The following is a 14,799-nucleotide window of genomic DNA, read 5'->3' as shown; positions in this document are numbered from 1 at the left end:
ATACGACGTCGCGGAGCCGAGCCCGCTGGGCACGCTAGCCGAATCTCCCAGATTCGCCCGCTGAGCTTGTGCTTCGTTGGGTTTTCACCGGAAACAGCCGGCCCCTTCCGGTGTTGCGGCTTTCCGGACTTGGCTTGGCTGCATCCTGCCATTAGGGGGCGTGCGTGGCGGTCATTTTGTTTCCGGTTGAAACACTGAGGCTATTTCCGCAGAGCAAGTGGCCAGTTAGAAACGTTTATCTTGCCCTCTGAATTGGCGGGTTAGTGGTAAACATGGGACAGCAGGGAATTAGAATTAGTTAATTCATTAGGAATTAGTTAATTAGAAACAATTAGGAGTTAATTTTCTGTTTTTTTCCTATTTGAATAAATTGGACAAGTCACTTCTGAGTCTCAGCGGACTAACGCCTTGCTTAAAATCTCGCAGTGGCTCCCCGTTGCCCGTAAGATAAATTTCAGACCACTGGACCCTACCTAAATTGACCCTTGCCTGTGTCTTAAACTTCATCTTCTCTCACCCTCTGCTCAGTGTAGCTGAACTTCTGTCTTCCTCTCCACATTTTTAAAATAGATTTATTTAATTAATTTAATTTGTTTTCGGCTGCATTGGGTCTTTGTTGCTGCATGCGGGCTTTCTCTAGGTGCGGCGAGCAGGGGCTACTCTTTGTCGCGGAGCACGAGCTCTAGGCGTGCGGGCTTCAGTAGTTGTGGCTCACAGGCTATAGAGTGCAGGCTCAGTAGTTGTGGCACACGGGCTCAGTAGTTGTGGCTCGCAGGCTCTAGAGCGCAGGCTCAGTAGTTGTGGCACACGGGCTTAGTTGCTCCGCGGCATGTGGGATCTTCCAGGACCAGGCAAGCCCCCCCTCCACATCTTGTGTTATTCCCTTTGCCTGAATCTTAACCATTTGCATTAATATTTCTACTTACCTTTTGGGCTTCAAGTTTCCTCGGGAAGTCTAGGTCAGACACTTCTCCAGGCCCTTATGGTCAGTATGGCAAAGTTAAAATGATTCACTTCACCTCCTGTGGGCTCCTCTAGATTTTCTATGTAATCTTACCTTTTACGAGCTATATATCACCTGTGTCTCAGCTTCATCATCTTCCTCACGAGCCAAGATGCAACTGCTCAGACTCCGGACTTCCCATTCTCATGGGTCTCTCTTCATAGGTCCCTCTCAGGGTTCACCAGCTCTAGCTGTGCCAACTTTGATCAATTTTTCACGTGGGCTGGAATCCTGACACTTCCAGAATCAACTCAAGAGTAAACCAGTATGACTTAATGTGAACGAATTGATCTCTCCCTGTCATACTCATAAAATATTCATTTTATCACCCTGTAATTCACAAGTGTCTGATTTTTAAAAGGCAAATATGCAAGGGGTTAAGAAGAATGCTGTCAGCTATTTTCCCCTTAGTAGAAATTTGTTTATGCAACTTCCTAAGATGTAGCAAATTTAAGCCAGCTCTGAGGAAGTGGGAGAATTAATTGGAAGTAGGTTTTCAATAACTGTTGATATGGTAAGGGGCAATAAGACATAATTCTGAGTTCCTTTTTACTGAACTGCAGAGAGACTCTTTTTTTCCATTTTTACACTAAAGCAGAGTAAATAGATAATTATAAAATGTTAGCTCTGTGTAGCCACTAGTCACCAAAGATGGCCCCCCAAGATCTTCCCCTTTCATACATATGATGCTTCTTACATCAAGAGGTGAAGCTTATTACTCATCCTACTCACCCCTCCCACACTTGAAAGCCAGCTTAGGCTGGCTTTGTGACCAGATTTAACTAATAAATAGAATGTTCTGGGACTTCTCTGGAGCCCCAGGCCTTAAAACTGGCAACTTTCACAATCTGCTTCTTATCTAGCTACTACGCTGTGAAAACCCCACGGCCCAAGGAAGAGTCCTGAGATACGCCAAGCTGACCTCTCAGCTGACAGCACGGATTATCATGTTCAGTGAGCCATCTTGAGTGTCCCAATCCAGTGGCACCCCCAAATGACTACAGTCTCAACCAATGTCATATGGAGCAGAGAGCTGCCCAGCTAAACCCTGTCAACCCAAAGAAACATTAAAGATAATAAAATGGCTGTCTGGGAATAAATTCCACTAAATTTTAGAATTACTGTGTGTCAACAGAAAACCAAATCAGTCTAAAAAAGTTCTTAGAGACAATTTAGCCAAACTTCATAATTTGGCAACTTTGGAAAATCTTTATATTCCTAGTGCAGGGCTACATACCCAAAGCCCTACAGCAGAAAGCAGGCAGGTAAACAAGAGTGAATCAGGCAGGTGGGTTCCTACCTCCTGCACAGGAGCTAGACTTTTCAGCTCAATCTAGTTGCAAGTAGGAATGTGGTTCCAGTGTTGCCAGAGCTTCTGATTTTTCAAGAGAAGTTGTAAATCCAGAATTTTTATGCAATGCCCCTTTAAGTGTTAGCAATCAGTTAAAAACAATACTGTCTGTCAAACAAAACACTTCTGTTGACCTTATATAACCTAGGGTTGCCAGGGTTCAAACTATGTCCTGGGGCACTTCACAGGCAATGTCGCACTGGACCCTCACCACAATCCTATGAGGTAGTACTCGGATTTTACCTACTTAGAAATGTGGGAACAAGCTCAGGGCAGTTTCTTGGTTTAGCCAACTTTACTAACTGCTCAGTGATAAGGCTGGTATTTGACCTCAGGCAATCTAACTCCAAAGCCTATTTTTTAAACTTTAAAAAAAGTTTTATAGCAGAAAAGGGATTTTTATTAAAAGGATACTGGGTGATTGTCAGAACTTCCTGGTAAGGCTAGACACTAGGCTTAGGAGCTACACAGGCAAGAAACCTCACCTAAAAGTCTGTCCCAGATCTGGTCCAGTGAAAACACCAGCAGGCACAGTCGCTAGTGCTAACAGTGCTAACAGTGCTAACAGTCCAGTGCTAACACAGCGACACTGGACAGGGGCTGGCCAATGGCATCCAAGCTGTTGCTCCAGGACACTGGCAGTAGCTGGCTCCTCTGCTTCCACTTGTGCCAGAATAGATTAAGTCATTACCTAAGAGTCAGAGTTCTGGGCTGAGTACTTCTAATTAGCATGGCCTGGGTTACGTTCCCATGTTGTTCAGGGGAGGCTGGGAAAGCAAATATTTTGTCATTCGATGAATTTTTATTAAGCATCTGCTGTGAGGCAGGCACTTCCAGATGCTAGGGAAAGCACAAGTAGAATAGGTAAACCTTTCCTCTACTCATGAAGCTTCCATTCTAGAAAGGGGCAGACAGACAATAATCAAATAAACAAGCAAAACATAAAATTTATCAAATGGTGATGAGTGCTATGAAGAAAAAGAAAGCCAGGGGCAGGGGATTGAGACCTGCTAATGTGTTCTGGGAGGTCCTTACTGATAAGGTGACATATGAGCAGAGACCCAAATGACGTGCAGAATCTGCATCTTCAAGGTGTGTGTGTGTGTGTGTGTGTGTGTGTTGGCGTGGGGAAGTGCCCACACTTTTAAGTAGAGAGACCCTACCTCCAGTCTCCACCCACTGTGAGGCCACCATTATTCTGTCCTTCAAGCTCTGGGAGGGTACAGGAGGAGTTCTGGGACAAGTTTTCTATGCCCAGTGAAACTGTAGGAACAGACCCTGAAGGTCCAGTCTTAACACTGCAACTATAGCAGCGACTAGCTACCTGGCCATGAGCTTGGGAATCGGGGGGAAATTTTGGTGGGACAGAGCCAGGACTAATGAAAGAGGGTGTATCTGAAAGTAGAAGTTTGTAGGCACTCGCTTCCATCAATCGTGATTCTAGAGATGCGTGTCCCAGGGCAGTGATTTCTAAACTTCTTTGATTGTGTAACCACTGTGGTAAAAATCTTGTGCCTCCTCCTTTATATTTATTTTTAAATTATATACATGTACTATTGATTCAATGTAGTAGATACATTTAAAACATGCACAAAATAGAAATAAAAAGTATATTTTAAAAAAGAAAAACAATATTTTGAAAATATTTTTATTTATTAACAGTAAAAAAGTACTAATTTCTCTCAGTAAAGAAAGATTATTATTCTTTATTTTATTGAAAATGCAATGTAATACAGTATGTTTTATTATTTTGAAAATCTTGGTTTAACACATCATTTGGGGCAACAAAATCACATAGTGATAAACATTTCTAAACATCCATTTTCAAATTTCTTCATTGCATGAGTTTCTTTTAAAAAGGCAGTCAGTGCCTCACTTAGCTTTAAAATATCACTTTTAACTTAAAAGGACCCATTAAGTATGTTCATTTCTTTCAGAAGATCAGCTAGGCACCTGTATCCATCAGGGCTCAGTCAGAAAAAGAGAAACCGCAGGCTTTTCAAGCAGAAAGGAACTGAGTGCAGGGCATTCAATTCAGTAGACGCTCGACGGCACCATTAGAAGAGCTGCAGGAGTTCAGGAAAGCTGCCACTAACGTTCAGCAGTTCAGAGTACTGGGAGGTTGCTGCTATCACCTAGGTCAGAAAAACGCAGGTCCCCCCACTGCTGACCAAAGCTGGCCCCCAAGTACTCACATAGGGGCTGACAGGAGATTACTTGGGAGCTACGGCAGAACTTTCAGTCTCCCATGGCCTGCCCGTTTTGCTAGGTGCTGCCAGAAGAAAATATATAACTTCTTCCTCCCACCTACAAAATACCACGTGAATACATCTAGCAGAAAGAAATCACATCCAGAACCTTGAAGGCAAGGAGTTTGGGAACGTTTCCATAGATCTCACCCCTGTAATACATAAGGATATGGGAATGAATGCTGGCTGCCAAAAACCAGACTTAGAGCACACAGCAGTTTACTCTTCATACCCTCTTGTCATCACAGAGAAGGACGGCAAATGAGAAACACTTGCCTCTTTTGTAAAAGAAAAATAGGTAATTTTTAAGTTTGACAACTCTTGTAAATACTTTTCAGCAAGATAATCATTCCATCTGTGTAGTTTACGGATTTTTATGTCGTTTACTTCCCATTACATAGTAGTTTCTGCCATTTAAATGTCTTACTCTTAAGCAAATTAACCTTAACTGATAACATCCTGTAGCATACAGACTGCAGTACATTATAATACTCAGAAGTAAAGGTGACTATTAACCAGCAAGCTGGACTTGCTAGATACAAGCAGAGAGCAATTTATTCCTCCTTCCATTGCTGCTTGTGGACTTCTTCCTCTCTGGCATGAAATCGTGGGTGGCTCACACAGCTTTCCTAGGAAATAACGGGACAGTTGGCTTTTTTTTTTTTTTTCCTTTGGTTTTAAAAAAGTCCAGTCTGTTTAACATTAAAACTCCAAACGTCATTGCATAAGACCTCTCCCCATTGTCAGCTGAGGCTGCCACAGGCTGAAAAATGGGCAGTTAGGGCAGTAGGACACGGCCCACCTACCTACTGCTCTTCAAATGCAACCTCTTCCTGGAACAAGCTAGACTTGTATAGACAGAAAGCAACTTTGTTTTCTCATGAGTGCCCCTACATACTTGCTGTAATGATTTGTTCTTATGGTTGGATGAAATTTACAGCTTTACTCGTTGAAATTTACAGCTTTACTCTTTTAGGTGACAAACAGGTTAAAGAGTTATCATGATCATTTTAAGAATAGTCTCTTTTTTCTAGGTATGAACAAGTCTCATCCAGGATCAGATCAAAACTTCAAATATCAGTTAATTTAACATTTCTCTCCTCATCCAGTCTGGAAATGTGAAGGAGAATGGGGGTCAGGATCAGTATCATTTCTGTTTCTCACTACCTCCTGCCCCCTTGCTGGCTGCTGTTCTGGGCCTGTGGGCCGGTTACAGCAAGGGAAAGAAGAAAGAGGTAAGGTCTTACTTTGTTGGTAGAGATAAGCTGGTGTCCGTGTCCTCCGGGAGCAGCAGAGTTGCAGAGCAGAAGCAGTGTTGCTTCTTTTTTTATAGGTTCTCAATAGTTTCTCCTTCTCTGGGGATCTCTCAGCTGTAGTCCCCTTGTAGGCCATGCCTTCTCTAGTTACTTAGAATTCCTGCCCCGGCCCCTTAGTTTCCCCTCTACTGAGGTCATTCCATCCGTCCAGGTGTTCCCTTTGGCTGGGTTCCTTCTTAAAATGACCAAATCTGGCTCCCTTTCTTGAGAACCACGTCAGGCCCACAGGAACTCGGGAACTTTGGGAGTGTAAACCATTCCCATTGCAGCCTTCTCTCCTCTTCTGTCTTCTCCAGGAGCTAGCCACCTACTCCTCATTTGTCTTTAGACTTTTAGGAGTGAGTCAGACACCAGTTTCTGTGTCCCTCAAACTCCACAGGATGTGTCACGCTCTCCCAATGGTCCTCTAGAAGTGCCCCCCTCATTTGGCATGAGGTGAAGAGGAAGCACCTCCACCCTCTCCTGCTTGGGGAGCAGAAGGGAAATGTCCAGCATACTGACAGCTGCTTCCAAAGGAATCTTCTCACATTCTCTCACAGAGCCTGGAGGTGGGTGCCGAGCTCTTCCTTGCCAGCACTGAGCCAGTGCTTCCCAGTATCTACTTCACAATCTCTTAGCATGTGGTGCACAGGTGATCTAGCTCCTTTTCCCTTTAGAATGTGGATGGACTTGGCACCTACTGTTTTGTTCTCAGCCTTTGGGGTTTCTGGTGAAACTGACACAGAAAGATTCCCACTTTAGTAAATGAAGTTACCACTGTCAGACCCTCCTTATGGAACTCCTGCTCTTTCAACAGGACACCTGATGCACTCACTGCAGGCAGCATGGGACAGTCTGACTTGTGAACTGGACTGTGTGAATGTACAGTTAATATAGAACTTTTTGATATTTACATATTAATTATTAAGTATAATCTTATATTAATTATATTAAATTTTAATATTATGTGCTTATATAGAGATATAACTATTTTTATAGAACCTATATATAAGACTTTTGTTTTTTACATTATGGGAGATTAGATGTGCAGAGAAATCTCTCTCCGTATAAAACACAAAGTCCTGGGTGAAATTTTAACAAACATAAAAATTTTTTTTTTTAAGTTTGACTGAGCTGACAGTAAAGGAAGCCAGAACAACCAGAGGTCAGAAAGAAGGAGGTAAGTGAGCAATAAAAGCAGCATTTGCCCTGAAGATATCTGCTCATTCCTGGTGGCCTACAGTCTAGATTTTAATTTGCCTTAGGCAGTCCAAAGGAAAGGAAGCCTCCAAGTAGCATGGTAGGAGGTCAGATCATAAACTCTTGCAAAATAATGGAGCCCCCAACAATTGACCTTATTGCTGGGAATTAAAAAAATATCCCTGACCTCACCAAGAGGAGACTTATCTGTCTCAACCTCAGCTCAGGGTTGGGTGGCAGGGTAGGGAACCTTCTACAGGAATTCTTAACCACCAGCAGTAACCACTCAAATACATTTGTGGCTGAAAGTCCTCCTATCTCTGTGTCCTTGAAATCCTTAAGATGAGCATTTAGTTTGAAGTGGTCCTGGGTTGGTAATGTTCCTAGAAGCCTGGAAGAAGCAAACTCAAATACTCTTTTAGAGGAACACACTTTAAAACCAGGCCTCAAAGAATGCCCAAAGCCAAAGTGCAGGGATATATAATAAAAAATCACCACACACATGCAGAAATAAGCCAGTATAAGCAAGTTAGTAGAAAACAATAAACTGTAGGATTGGACCTACAGTTTGGTTCAAGGTCTGACTCTGGTGCCTGGGACCTTGTGGGTCTGATGCTCCCAACCCACTAAACACATGCTAGGGCCCTAACCTTGGCCTCTCCCCTTCGTATACATCACCAGCTAAGAAAGCTGCTAAACCCAAGAAAAAACAGGCTCACACCTGAAAATAATGAGGTACTTGAGGAGTATAATCACAACAAAGAGATAGTTAATGGAACATACTGTAATAGACAAACCAGAATGGAACAACACAGATCAAGAACTTAAAATAAGCATAATAAAGATCCTCACAAAGAGGCTAATAATAAGGAACAAGCAGTTACACAGAACCAAATGGAAATATATATGAAACATGTAATAGCTGAACAAACCCAACAGACTGGATAAAAACAATGGCTAGCTAGCTGAAAAGTGAATAATAATCTAGATCAGCTCAAGGAATTTTCCTAGAAGGTACTGGAAAGAGATGGAAAATATGAAAGAACATTTAAGAGATAATAATAATGTCAATATCTGTACAATATGAATCCCAGTAAGAGAGAAAATGGATTTAGGGAAGAGATATTTAGAGAAATCGTAAGTAAGAACTTTAAAAAAATGAAAGATAAAAAGGACTCCATTTCAAAGGTCTCATGGATCACCAAACGGAATAAATATGGAAAAACCAAAACTTCGACACATTACAGTGAAATTTAAGAACATTAAAGACAAAAACAAAACTCTAAAAGCTTCTGGAGAGAAGAAGCAGATAGTTCACAAAAGAATAAGAATTAGATTGACATTAGTCTTCCTAAAAGACACTGGAGACAAAAAAACCAATGAAGTTATATATTCTAAGTGATGAAGGAAAATAACTTAGAATATTATACCCAGCTAAACTGTTACTTAAATGTAAGGATGGAAAGATGATACATTCAGACATACAAGGCCTTAGAAAGTTTACAGCACAAAGGGTCTCTTTGAAAACTCTCCTGCTAAGTGAAATAAGTCAGACAGAGAAAGACATATACTGTATAATATCACTTATATGTGGAATCTAAAAAATACAACAAACTAGTGAATATAATAAAAAAGAAGCAGACTCACAGATATAGAGAACAAACTAATGGTTACAAATGGGGAGGGGGAATGGGGAAGAGGTAACATTAGGGGTAGGGGATTAAGAGGTACAAACTATTAGGTATAAAATAAGCTACAAGGATATATTGTACAACATGGGGAATATAGTCAATATTTTATAATAGTAATAAATGGGGTATAACCTTTAAAAATTATGAATCACTATACTGTACACTAACTTATATAATATTGTACATCAATAAGAAAAATAATAAAAAATATAAAATATAAAAAAAGAAAGAAAACTCTCCTGGAAGAAGTACTTTTATATATTTAATATACTAATATAAGTAAATTATACTTAATACACTACATACTTAATAAGCATATGAAAAGATGCCCAACACCATTAGTCATTAGGGAAATGCAAATCAAAAGGATGAGATATCACTTTATCCAACCAGGATAGCTATAACCAAAAAAAAAAAAAAGGAAGATAACAAGTGCTGGTGATGATGTAGAGAAATTTAAACTCTTATACTTTGTTGGTGGAAATGTAAAATGATCCAGCTACTGTGGGAAACAGCTTGGTGGTTCCTCAAAAAATTAAACATAGAGTTACCATATGACCCAGGAATTCCACTCCTAGGTATACACCCAAAAGAACTGAAGACATATATCCTACAAAAACTTGTACACAAATGTTCATAGCAGCATTATTCATAATAATCAAAAGTGGAAACAGCCCAAGTGTCCATACTAATGAATGGATAAATAAAACTGTAATATATTCATACAATGGAATATTATTCAGGATATAGATAGCTGGGATATTAAATTTAATATTAGGGCAAAAACACATCATAAAGAAAAATGAGTGACATTATATATTGGTGAAAAGAACAATAGATCAAAAAGATATAACTAAAAATATAACTACCATACGACCCAGCAATCCCACTACTGGGCATATACCCTGAGAAAACCATAATTCAAAAAGAGTCATGTACCACAATGTTCATTGCAGCTCTTACAATAGCCAGGACATGGAAGCAACCTAAGTGTCCATCGACAGATGAATGGATAACAAAGATGTGGCACATATATACAATGGAATATGACTCAGCCATAAAAAGAAACGAAATTGAGTTATTTGTAGTGAGGTGGATGGACCTAGAGCCTGTCATACAGAGTCAAGTAAGTCAGAAAGAGAAAAACAAATACTGTACACTGTATACTAACACATATATATGGAATCTAAAAAAAAACAAACAAAAAAAGTGGTTCTGAAGAACCTAGGGGCAGGACAGGAATAAAGATGCAGATGTAGACAATGCACTTGAGGACACGGGGAGGGGGAAGGGTAAGCTGGGACAAAGTGAGGGAGTGGCGTGGACATATATACACTAAAAAATGTAAAATAGATAGCTAGTGGGAAGCAGCCGCATAGCACAGGGAGATCAGCTCAGTGCTTTGTGACCACCTAGAGGGGTGGGATAGGGAGGGTGGGAGGGAGACGCAAGAGGGAGGGAATATGGGGATATATGTGTATGTATAGCTGATTCACTTTGTTATAAAGCAGAAACTAACACACCATTGTAAAGCAATTATATACTCCAATAAAGATGTTAAAAAATATATATATAACCAAAACTAACATAACATTGTAAATCAACTATATTTCAATAAAAAAAAAAAAGAAGAAAAGATATAACCATAATGAACTCAATAAAACTCATGGTTCCTTGAAAAGCTAATAAGAACAAACCTCTGCCAAGACTGAATAAGAAAAAGGGAGAAGATGCACATAAACAAAACAGAGAATGAGAACAGGAAAACAAATACAGATACAACAGAGGTTATAAGAATAAAAAATATTATGAATACATTTCTAAGAAATTTTCTGCAAGTGGGTTGATTGTACATAGGTGTTATAGGAAAAGCACTTGACATAATTCAACTCATACTTATGATCAAGATTTCCAGAAAATTAGGAATAGAATTTACTTAACTTCATAAAAACTATAAACCAGAAATATAGAATAAACACTATAGTTAATGGAGAAAATTTAGATATTTTCCCATTAAAATAAGAAACAAAGATGGGAACTCCCTGGTGGTCCAGTGGTTAGGACTCGATGCTTTCACTGCTGTGGGCCCAGGTTCAATCTCTGGTCGGGGAACTAAGATCTCACAAGCCACGCAGTGTGGCCAAAAAATAAAAAGAAAGAAGGAAACAAAGATGGCATTTTCACAACTACTGTCTACATAGTACTTATTAAATAGTCTAATGCTCTAAAATAAGACATAAAAAGCGAAAAAAACTGGGAGAGGAGATTAAACTGCCATTATTTGTAGAGTGTATGATTAACTCAGTTGAAAAGTTAATAAAATAATCAGACAAGTTATTAGAATAAGAGAGTACAGCAAAGTTGCTGGATACAAACGCAACTTGTGAAAATCAATGGCATTCCCTGATCCCAGCAAAAGTCACTAGAAAACATAATAGAGATTAACATACCATACTTAAAATCTACAACTATAAAGTACCTAGAAATCAATACACAAACAATACCTTTACAGAGAAAATTTAAAAGCTTTACTAGAAGACATGAAAGAGGATTTAAATAAATGAAGAGATATACCATGAATGAGGTAATTTAACATTAAAGATTCCATTCTTCGTAAACTACAAATTAAATTCAATCCTAATAAATATTTCAGCTAGATTTTTTGAATGGAACTTGAAGATTTTATTCTAAAATTTATATAGAAGAGTAACAATTCACGATTAGTTGAGTGAACATGGCGGTACAAAGAGGGAGACTCTGCCTACTAAATATTAAGGGAGACTATAAGTCTATACTGGTATGGAAATAAAAAGAACAATGGAATGGAATTGAGCTCAGAATAGACCATTGCATATATGAGTATTTGACATATGATAAAAATGGCACCAAAAATTAATGGGAGAAATACTGACTTACTAAATGGTGCTGGGAAAAAACTGGCCCACTAAATGAAGAAAAATAAAGCTGGACCCCTACATTATACAAGGTATAATGGACAACAGATGGATTCTAAATGAAAAACCGAATATTCAAAGAGAATGTAGGAGGATATCTTTGTGATCTAGGGGAAGGGAAATATTTAATAACAAACCCCTCAAAACATAAATTAGACAAAAATTGACTATTAAAAAAGGTTTTCTGGTCAATAAAGGATGGCATAGGCAAAGTTAAAAAGACAGGTAATAGACTAAAATATCTGACATGTCTGAAACTGTTAAGAGATTATTATCACAACAAAAAGATGAAAATGCAATAGAATGAGAACAGATGAACAGGCAATTCGCAGACTACCTATAGCTTTTCTCATGGTAATAAGGCATTGGAGACACCCTAGATATCCACCTCTAGGAGGACGGATATGCAGAAAGTGATGGATGCATCATATGAAATACTATGCAACACGTAGGATGTACAGAGAGCAACGTGGACCAATATAAGTGAGAAAAGTAGAAAACAGCACAATTTATAGCACAGGACCATTTATATAAATTAAAATTGCATACACACAAAATAACACTACAAGTTTTAGAAGGACGCATGCATAACAAGGGGCACATATCAAAAGAGTAAGGGTGGGTACCTTTGGGACAGAGTGAGTCGGGACTAAGGAAGGAAGGAGAAACCTAATTTATAATAAAATGAGGGAATGAGATCTTGTATTAAGTGATGAAAACCATGTGCTATGGATTGAGGCACAGGATTAATGCATTGCTTTGCATTTGAGGTACAATAAAGCAGAAATAAACGATATACAACACATACTAACATGCAGTTTGGAAATGCAGCAGCCAATTGGCTATGAAGGGAGAGGCAGTAGTTGTCAGAGGGCTACCTGTGAAACCTGACACTTCGAATGCCAGGGCAGAGACAGATGGCTGGCTCTTGGTGACACTGAATCAGCCGATAAAGCTTTACCTAAACTAGGTTTACCTCTAGACGGCTCACTTATACGAATCGAAAGATTCCCTTAACTGTTTTGTTTAATAGACTTCATTTTTAGAGCAGTCTCCCTTTACTTTTTATGCCAGGGGTTTGACACCTGTGATGAAAGAATTTTAACTGATATTTATCCAGTCCTATACTTTTAAATATATATATATATATTTTAAGATTTTTTAAAACACTGGTTTCACTTCTATATTTGGGGAAATTAGGAGAGCAAGAGGAAGCACGAATTTAAGAAGAAAAAGGCAGAAAAGAGACAGAATAATAGTAGCCACCATTCTTTAGCTCTTCTTATGTGCTAGGCACTATGCTAGGTGCTTTCCATATCTCGTCTCTAATTCAACAACAAACCCCACCACTGGGAATTACCCCTGCAGAAATGAGGAAACAGGCTGAAAGGAGATCCGCATCTTGTCTAAAGTGCCACAGCTTCATAATGGGGACCTGAGAACCCAAGTCTGTTTAATGTCAGCCTATTCTGCATGCTGTGCCACCCTACTAGAAAAAAGATAGAGGGAAATAGTGAAAGGTCAGACACAGGGACACAGAAGAGGTAACTGTACACAGAGACAGAGAAAACAAGCCATGTCAAGGCACATATTGATGAGGAAGAGCAATCATACTAGATGATACCTGCATCAGAGGGGGCTGTCACTGTCCTTGGAAAAGCTCATGATCCCACCTGCAAGCTAACGCAACCCTTCGTGGACCTCGAATCAGTTCTTTTACTTCCAATTTTCAAAACTCTGTTTTAGAAAAGATTTATTTTCTCAAGTATTCCTCAAAGCTTTACATAAGATATGAAGCAATGCCACAGATTCCAGACATCAACTTTCAAATCTGGAATGTTAGTCATTATTATCCATTACAAAACAAACTTTTGACTGTTGCTTTGATATGCATACACAGACTGCAAATACCTAAAGGATATCACAATTTGACCTGTGATAGTTATCTAACTGCCCATTAATAAAGAATGGATACAATAAATTATGGTACTATAACTATGGAATACTATGAGCTGTCAAAAAGTACAAGACAGACCTCTATGTACTGTGTGGAATAATTTCCAAGATAATTGAGAAAAAAATGCTAGGTCTGGTAGAGCAGATATGTACGCTAAATTTACGTTAAAAGGTCAGATGCATATGTATACTTTTAACTGGAGAAATTGGTAGCAGTGGTTGGTCTGAGGGAGGAAAATGGGGCCATGGTTAGGAAAGATGCTTTGCGTTCACTGTATAATCATGTATTTGGTACTTTTTTTCTTTTTAACTAAGTGCAAGAATAATCTTTTCCAGAAAAGTCTTTACTTTAAATCAAGCAGTTCAGGTGTGTCTTCCCTCTAAGCCAGATCCAATTTTGGGATCTAGCAGGGTCTGAGTGGAAGAAATAAATTCTTTTCTTTTCCCTTCTCCCAGTGATGAGACAGCAAGAGGCTCCTTCCCATTTCTTTCCCCTTTTCCTCAACTAAGTCCACCTACTGTTTCTTAAAAAAACCCCAAAACCAAAAAACTTGCTCGTTATCCATGTTCATTGAAAATACATTTAAGTAAAAGGATAAAGAAAAAAGCATTCATTTCACCAATCTTTATATTTTGGCGTGTACGTCCCCCCATATATTTTTTTCTGTGCCTATATATGTGCATTAACACTTATAACTGCTCTTTTATGGACATCTTGATCATTTCTTATGTTAAAACAATTTTGTTTAGTAGTATTATTTTTATTTACTTAACCAATCCCCTCTAGCACATTAGATCGGTTCCAACTTTTACTGTTATGAGCAACACAGATTAACACACTCATACAGAAACCTTTGTACAAGGCCATTTTCCCCTTAGAATAAATTTGTAAAGGCAAAGTAGCTCCATCACCAATTTGTTAACTTCTGCCTTCGAGCTCCATCTACAGTTGTCGATTTTCTTAACTAGCCACACTCTTTTCTGTGCCAAAGCTAAGGTCTGAGACGGTTTCTTGACTACATGGACAAGTGTAAAACGTACTTCCTGCTTCGGAGTTTTCTATACTCCTTTGAACCAGCCCCCCTTCTGGACACCTGTCC

General features: G+C 39.1%; 1 protein-coding gene across 1 annotated transcript in view; it reads right to left on the bottom strand.

Moving 5' to 3' along the window:
• Positions 1-6,580: 6,580 nt before the first annotated feature.
• UBN2 (ubinuclein 2) overlaps positions 6,581-14,799 on the bottom strand; it is an 84,402-nt gene continuing 76,183 nt past the window's right edge. The window contains exon 18 of the transcript XR_009701795.1: positions 6,581-6,634. The gene's annotated coding sequence lies outside the window, so the exon portion shown is untranslated. The remainder of the gene's footprint in view (positions 6,635-14,799) is intronic.

The sequence above is a fragment of the Eubalaena glacialis genome, chromosome 8 (genome assembly GCF_028564815.1).
Source record: "Eubalaena glacialis isolate mEubGla1 chromosome 8, mEubGla1.1.hap2.+ XY, whole genome shotgun sequence".
NCBI lineage: Eukaryota > Metazoa > Chordata > Mammalia > Artiodactyla > Balaenidae > Eubalaena > Eubalaena glacialis.
Note: the sequence above shows the minus strand (reverse complement) of the source record. Positions and strands in the feature narration are given on the sequence as shown.